We start from the raw sequence: 8269 nt of genomic DNA, 5'->3' as shown, positions 1-8269 counted from the left end.
TTACTCATTGATGATCATCAGTGATGTCAACAATGAAATTGTCCATAAAGTTATTATTGTTGTCAATGATTGTCATCAGTGATGTAATTGATGTCATCGATGATGTCATCAGTGAGGTCAACGATTATGTAATCAGTGATGTCATCGATTATGTCATCAGTGATGTCATCAGTGATGTCATCGATGATGTCATCAGTGATGTCATCGATGATGTCATCGATGATGTCATCGGTGATGTCATCGATGATGTCATCGATGATGTCATCGGTGATGTCATCGATGATGTCATCAGTGATGTCATCGATGATGTCATCGATGATGTCATCAGTGATGTCATCGATGATGTCATCAGTGATGTCATCGATGATGTCATCGGTGATGTCATCGATGATGTCATCGATGATGTCATCAGTGATGTCATCGATGATGTCATCAGTGATGTCATCGGTGATGTCATCGATGATGTCATCGATGATGTCATCAGTGATGTCATCGATGATGTCATCAGTGATGTCATCGATGATGTCATCAGTGATGTCATCGATGATGTCATCAGTGATGTCATCGATGATGTCATCAGTGATGTCATCGGTGATGTCATCGATGATGTCATCGGTGATGTCATCGATGATGTCATCTATGATGTCATCGATGATGTCATCGATGATGTAATCAGTGATGTCATCGATGATGTCATCGATGATGTCATCGATGATGTCATCGGTGATGTCATCGGTGATGTCATCAGTGATGTCATCGATGATGTCATCAGTGATGTCATCGATGATGTCATCGATGATGTCATCAGTGATGTCATCGATGATGTCATCGATGATGTCATCAGTGATGTCATCGATGATGTCATCAGTGATGTCATCGGTGATGTCATCGATGATGTCATCGATGATGTCATCGGTGATGTCATCAGTGATGTCATCGATGATGTCATCAGTGATGTCATCGATGATGTCATCAGTGATGTCATCGGTGATGTCATCAGTGATGTCATCGATGATGTCATCGTTGATGTCATCAATGATGTCATCGATGATGTCATCAGTGATGTCATCGATGATGTCATCGATGATGTCATCAGTGATGTCATCGATGATGTCATCGATGATGTCATCGATGATGTCATCAGTGATGTCATCGATGATGTCATAAGTGATGTCATCGATGATGTCATCAGTGATGTCATCGATGATGTCATCAGTGATGTCATCGATGATGTCATCAGTGATGTCATCGGTGATGTCATCGATGATGTCATCGTGATGTCATCGATGATGTCATCGATGATGTCATCGATGATGTCATCAGTGATGTCATCGATGATGTCATCAGTGATGTCATCGATGATGTCATCAGTGATGTCATCAGTGATGTCATCGATGATGTCATCGATGATGTCATCAGTGATGTCATCGATGATGTCATCAGTGATGTCATCGATGATGTCATCAGTGATGTCATCGATGATGTCATCGGTGATGTCATCGATGATGTCATCGATGATGTCATCGTGATGTCATCGATGATGTCATCGATGATGTCATCAGTGATGTCATCGATGATGTCATCAATGATGTCATCGATGATGTCATCGATGATGTCATCATGATGTCATCGGTGATGTCATCATGATGTCATCGGTGATGTCATCAGTGATGTCATCGATGATGTCATCGATGATGTCATCAGTGATGTCATCGATGATGTCATCAGTGATGTCATCGATGATGTCATCATGATGTCATCGATGATGTCATCAGTGATGTCATCGATGATGTCATCGTTGATGTCATCAGTGATGTCATCGATGATGTCATCGATGATGTCATCAGTGATGTCATCGATGATGTCATCAGTGATGTCATCGATGATGTCATCGATGATGTCATCAGTGATGTCATCGATGATGTCATCGGTGATGTCATCAGTGATGTCATCGATGATGTCATCAGTGATGTCATCGATGATGTCATCGATGATGTCATCGATGATGTCATCAGTGATGTCATCGATGATGTCATCAGTGATGTCATCGATGATGTCATCGATGATGTCATCAGTGATGTCATCGATATGTCATCGATGATGTCATCAGTGATGTATCGATGATGTCATCGGTGATGTCATCGATGATGTCATCGATGATGTCATCGTTTATGTCATCGATGATGTCATCGATGATGTCATCGGTGATGTCATCGATGATGTCATCGGTGATGTCATCGATGATGTCATCAGTGATGTCATCGATGATGTCATCGATGATGTCATCAGTGATGTCATCGATGATGTCATCAGTGATGTCATCGATGATGTCATCGATGATGTCATCAGTTGATGTCATCGATGATGTCATCAGTGATGTCATCGTGATGTCATCGATGATGTCATCGGTGATGTCATCAGTGATGTCATCGATGATGTCATCGATGATGTCATCAGTGATGTCATCGATGATGTCATCAGTGATGTCATCGATGATGTCATCAGTGATGTCATCGATGATGTCATCAGTGATGTCATCGATGATGTCATCGTGATGTCATCGATGAGTGATGTCATCGATGATGTCATCGGTGATGTCATCGATGATGTCATCGATGATGTCATCAGTGATGTCATCGATGATGTCATCAGTGATGTCATCGATGATGTCATCGATGATGTCATCAGTGATGTCATCGATGATGTCATCAGTGATGTCATCGGTGATGTCATCGATGATGTCATCGTGATGTCATCAGTGATGTCATCGATGATGTCATCAGTGATGTCATCGATGATGTCATCAGTGATGTCATCGATGATGTCATCAGTGATGTCATCGATGATGTCATCAGTGATGTCATCGATGATGTCATCGGTGATGTCATCAGTGATGTCATCGATGATGTCATCGATGATGTCATCAGTGATGTCATCGATGATGTCATCAGTGATGTCATCGATGATGTCATCGTGATGTCATCGATGATGTCATCGATGATGTCATCGATGATGTCATCAGTGATGTCATCGATGATGTCATCAGTGATGTCATCGATGATGTCATCAGTGATGTCATCGATGATGTCATCAGTGATGTCATCGATGATGTCATCAGTGATGTCATCGATGATGTCATCAGTGATGTCATCGATGATGTCATCAGTGATGTCATCGATGATGTCATCAGTGATGTCATCGATGATGTCATCAGTGATGTCATCGATGATGTCATCAGTGATGTCATCGATGATGTCATCAGTGATGTCATCGATGATGTCATCAGTGATGTCAACGGTGACGTTGTCGATAAAGTTATAATTGTTGTCAATTATTGTTATCAGTGATCCGGAAATGATGTCAACCAATATACTATTAATGATGTCATAATAGTGCTTTTAAAAGCACTATATTGTAATCCGTCTTCTTCTTCTTCCATCCATTGTTATGCGATTAATACAGCCCGAACCGCTTTGTGCACAGACTCCGTCAGTACTTAAACTGGTCAGTACTTAAGCTGGTCTTCAAAGGATGGCACCTAAGTCTCTTTTAAAGGGACAATACTTAAGCTGCTCTTAAAGGGACAGTATATAGGTACTTTAAAACTTTGGCACCTAAGTCGCTCCTTAAGGGACTGTACCAAAGTTGCTCTGAAAGGGATTGTACCAAAGTTACTCATTATGATCATCAGTGATGTCAACAATGAAATTGTCCATAAAGTTATTATTGTTGTCAATGATTGTCATCAGTGATGTAATTGATGTCATCGATGATGTCATCAGTGAGGTCAACGATTATGTAATCGTGATGTCATCGATTATGTCATCAGTGATGTCATCGGTGATGTCATCGATGATGTCATCAGTGATGTCATCGATGATGTCATCGATGATGTCATCGGTGATGTCATCGATGATGTCATCGATGATGTCATCGTGATGTCATCGATGATGTCATCAGTGATGTCATCGATGATGTCATCGATGATGTCATCAGTGATGTCATCGATGATGTCATCAGTGATGTCATCGATGATGTCATCGTGATGTCATCGATGATGTCCATCGATGATGTCATCAGTGATGTCATCGATGATGTCATCAGTGATGTCATCGATGATGTCATCGATGATGTCATCGATGATGTCATCAGTGATGTCATCGATGATGTCATCAGTGATGTCATCGATGATGTCATCAGTGATGTCATCGATGATGTCATCAGTGATGTCATCGATGATGTCATCAGTGATGTCATCGATGATGTCATCGATGATGTCATCAGTGATGTCATCGATGATGTCATCGATGATGTCATCGATGATGTCATCGTGATGTCATCGATGATGTCATCCAGTGATGTCATCGATGATGTCATCAGTGATGTCATCGGATGATGTCATCGATGATGTCATCGATGATGTCATCGTGATGTCATCAGTGATGTCATCGATGATGTCATCAGTGATGTCATCGATGATGTCATCGATGATGTCATCAGTGATGTCATCGATGATGTCATCGATGATGTCATCAGTGATGTCATCGATGATGTCATCAGTGATGTCATCGATGATGTCATCGATGATGTCATCGATGATGTCATCGATGATGTCATCAGTGATGTCATCGATGATTTCATCGTGATGTCATCGATGATGTCATCAGTGATGTTCATCGATGATGTCATCAGTGATGTCATCGATGATGTCATCGTTGATGTCATCAATGATGTCATCGATGATGTCATCAGTGATGTCATCGATGATGTCATCGATGATGTCATCAGTGATGTCATCGATGATGTCATCGATGATGTCATCGATGTGTTCCATCAGTGATGTCATCGATGATGTCATCAGTGATGTCATCGATGATTCATCAGTGATGTCATCGATGATGTCATCAGTGATGTCATCGATGATGTCATCAGTGATGTCATCGGTGATGTCATCGTGATGTCATCGGTGATGTCATCGATGATGTCATCGATTGATGTCATCGATGATGTCATCAGTGATGTCATCGATGATGTTCATCAGTGATGTCATCGATGATGGCATCACCGATGACATCAGTGATGTCATCGATGATGTCATCGATGATGTCATCAGTGATGTCATCGATGATGTCATCAGTGATGTCATCGATGATGTCATCAGTGATGTCATCGATGATGTCATCAGTGATGTCATCGATGATGTCATCGATGATGTCATCGTGATGTCATCATGATGTCATCGATGATGTCATCAGTGATGTCATCGATGATGTCATCGATGATGTCATCGATGATGTCATCGATGATGTCATCAGTGATGTCATCGATGATGTCATCATGATGTCATCGATGATGTCATCAGTGATGTCATCGATGATGTCATCGATGATGTCATCAGTGATGTCATCGATGATGTCATCAGTGATGTCATCGATGATGTCATCAGTGATGTCATCGATGATGTCATCAGTGATGTCATCGATGATGTCATCAGTGATGTCATCGATGATGTCATCGATGATGTCATCAGTTGATGTCATTCATAATGTCATCGATGATGTCATCAGTGATGTCATCGGATGATGTCATCATGATGTCATCGATGATGTCATCGATGATGTCATCATGATGTCATCGATGATGTCATCGATGATGTCATCAGTGATGTCATCGATGATGTCATCAGTGATGTCATCGATGATGTCATCAGTGATGTCATCGATGATGTCATCAGTGATGTCATCGATGATGTCATCAGTGATGTCATCGATGATGTCATCGTGATGTCATCAGTGATGTCATCGATGATGTCATCGATGATGTCATCAGTGATGTCATCGATGATGTCATCAGTGATGTCATCGATGATGTCATCGATGATGTCATCGGTGATGTCATCGTGATGTCATCGATGATGTCATCGGTGATGTCATCGATGATGTCATCGGTGATGTCATCAATGATGTCATCAGTGATGTCATCGATGATGTCATCGATGATGTCATCAGTGATGTCATCGATGATGTTCATCAGTGATGTCATCGATGATGTCATCGATGATGTCATCAGTGATGTCATCGATGATGTCATCAGTGGATGTCATCGTGATGTCATCGATGATGTCATCGGTGATGTCATCAGTGATGTCATCGATGATGTCATCGATGATGTCATCAGTGATGTCATCGATGATGTCATCAGTGATGTCATCGATGATGTCATCTGTGATGTCATCGATGATGTCATCGGTGATGTCATCGATGATGTCATCGATGATGTCATCGGTGATGTCATCGATGATGTCATCGATGATGTCATCAGTGATGTCATCGATGATGTCATCAGTGATGTCATCGATGATGTCATCGATGATGTCATCATTGATGTCATCGATGATGTCATCAGTGATGTCATCGGTGATGTCATCGATGATGTCATCGTGATGTCATCAGTGATGTCATCGATGATGTCATCAGTGATGTCATCGATGATGTCATCAGTGATGTCATCGATGATGTCATCAGTGATGTCATCGAATGTTGGATGTCATCAGTGATGTCATCGATGATGTCATCGTGATGTCATCAGTGATGTCATCGATGATGTCATCGTGATGTCATCATGATGTCATCGATGATGTCATCAGTGATGTCATCGATGATGTCATCGATGATGTCATCGTTGATGTCATCGATGATGTCATCGATGATGTCATCAGTGATGTCATCGATGATGTCATCAGTGATGTCATCGATGATGTCATCATGATGTCATCGATGATGTCATCAGTGATGTCATCGATGATGTCATCAGTGATGTCATCGATGATGTCATCAGTGATGTCATCGATGATGTCATCAGTGATGTCATCGATGATGTCATCAGATGATGTCATCGATGATGTCATCAGTGATGTCATCGATGATGTCATCAGTGATGTCATCGATGATGTCATCAGTGATGTCATCGATGATGTCATCAGTGATGTCAACGGTGACGTTGTCGATAAAGTTTAATTGTTGTCAATTATTGTTATCAGTGATCTCGGAAATGATGTCAACCAATATACTATTAATGATGTCATAATAGTGCTTTTAAAAGCACTATATTGTAATCCGTCTTCTTCTTCTTCCATCCATTGTTATCGATTAATACAGCCCGAACCGCTTTGCGCACAGACTCCGTCAGTACTTAAACTGGTCATACTTAAGCTGGTCTTCAAAGGATGGCACCTAAGTCTCTTTTAAAGGGACAATACTTAAGCTGCTCTTAAAGGGACAGTATATAGGTACTTTAAAACTTTGGCACCTAAGTCGCTCCTTAAGGGACTGTACCAAAGTTGCTCTGAAAGGGATTGTACCAAAGTTACTCATTGATGATCATCAGTGATGTCAACAATGAAATTGTCCATAAAGTTATTATTGTTGTCAATGATTGTCATCAGTGATGTATTGATGTCATCGATGATGTCATCAGTGAGGTCAACGATTATGTAATCAGTGATGTCATCGATGATGTCATCAGTGATGTCATCGTGATGTCATCGTGATGTCATCAGTGATGTCATCGTGATGTCATCGATGATGTCATCGGTGATGTCATCGATGATGTCATCGATGATGTCATCTGGTCATGTCATCGATGATGTCATCAGTGATGTCATCGATGATGTCATCGATGATGTCATCGGTTATGTCATCGATGATGTCATCAGTGATGTCATCGATGATGTCATCGGTGATGTCTCGATGATGTCATCGATGATGTCATCAGTGATGTTCATCGATGATGTCATCAGTGATGTCATCGGTGATGTCATCGATGATGTCATCGATGATGTCATCAGTGATGTCATCGATGATGTCATCAGTGATGTCATCGATGATGTCATCAGTGATGTCATCGATGATGTCATCAGTGATGTCATCGATGATGTCATCAGTGATGTCATCGATGATGTCATCGTGATGTCATCGGTGATGTCATCATGATGTTCATCGATGATGTCATCGATGATGTCCATCAGTGATGTCATCGATGATGTCTCAGTGATGTCATCGATCATCGTGATGTCATCGATGATGTCATCGATGATGTCATCGGATGATGTCATCGGTGATGTCATCGATGATGTCATCATGATGTCATCGATGATGTCATCAGTGATGTCATCGATGATGTCATCGATGATGTCATCAGTGATGTCATCGATGATGTCATCGATGATGTCATCAGTGATGTCATCGATGATGTCCATCAGTGATGTCAA

This window comes from Dendropsophus ebraccatus, chromosome 4 (genome assembly GCF_027789765.1).
Source record: "Dendropsophus ebraccatus isolate aDenEbr1 chromosome 4, aDenEbr1.pat, whole genome shotgun sequence".
Classification (NCBI taxonomy): Eukaryota; Metazoa; Chordata; class Amphibia; order Anura; family Hylidae; genus Dendropsophus; species Dendropsophus ebraccatus.
The sequence above is the reverse complement of the archived record's forward strand: the minus strand, read 5'-3'. Positions refer to the sequence as shown.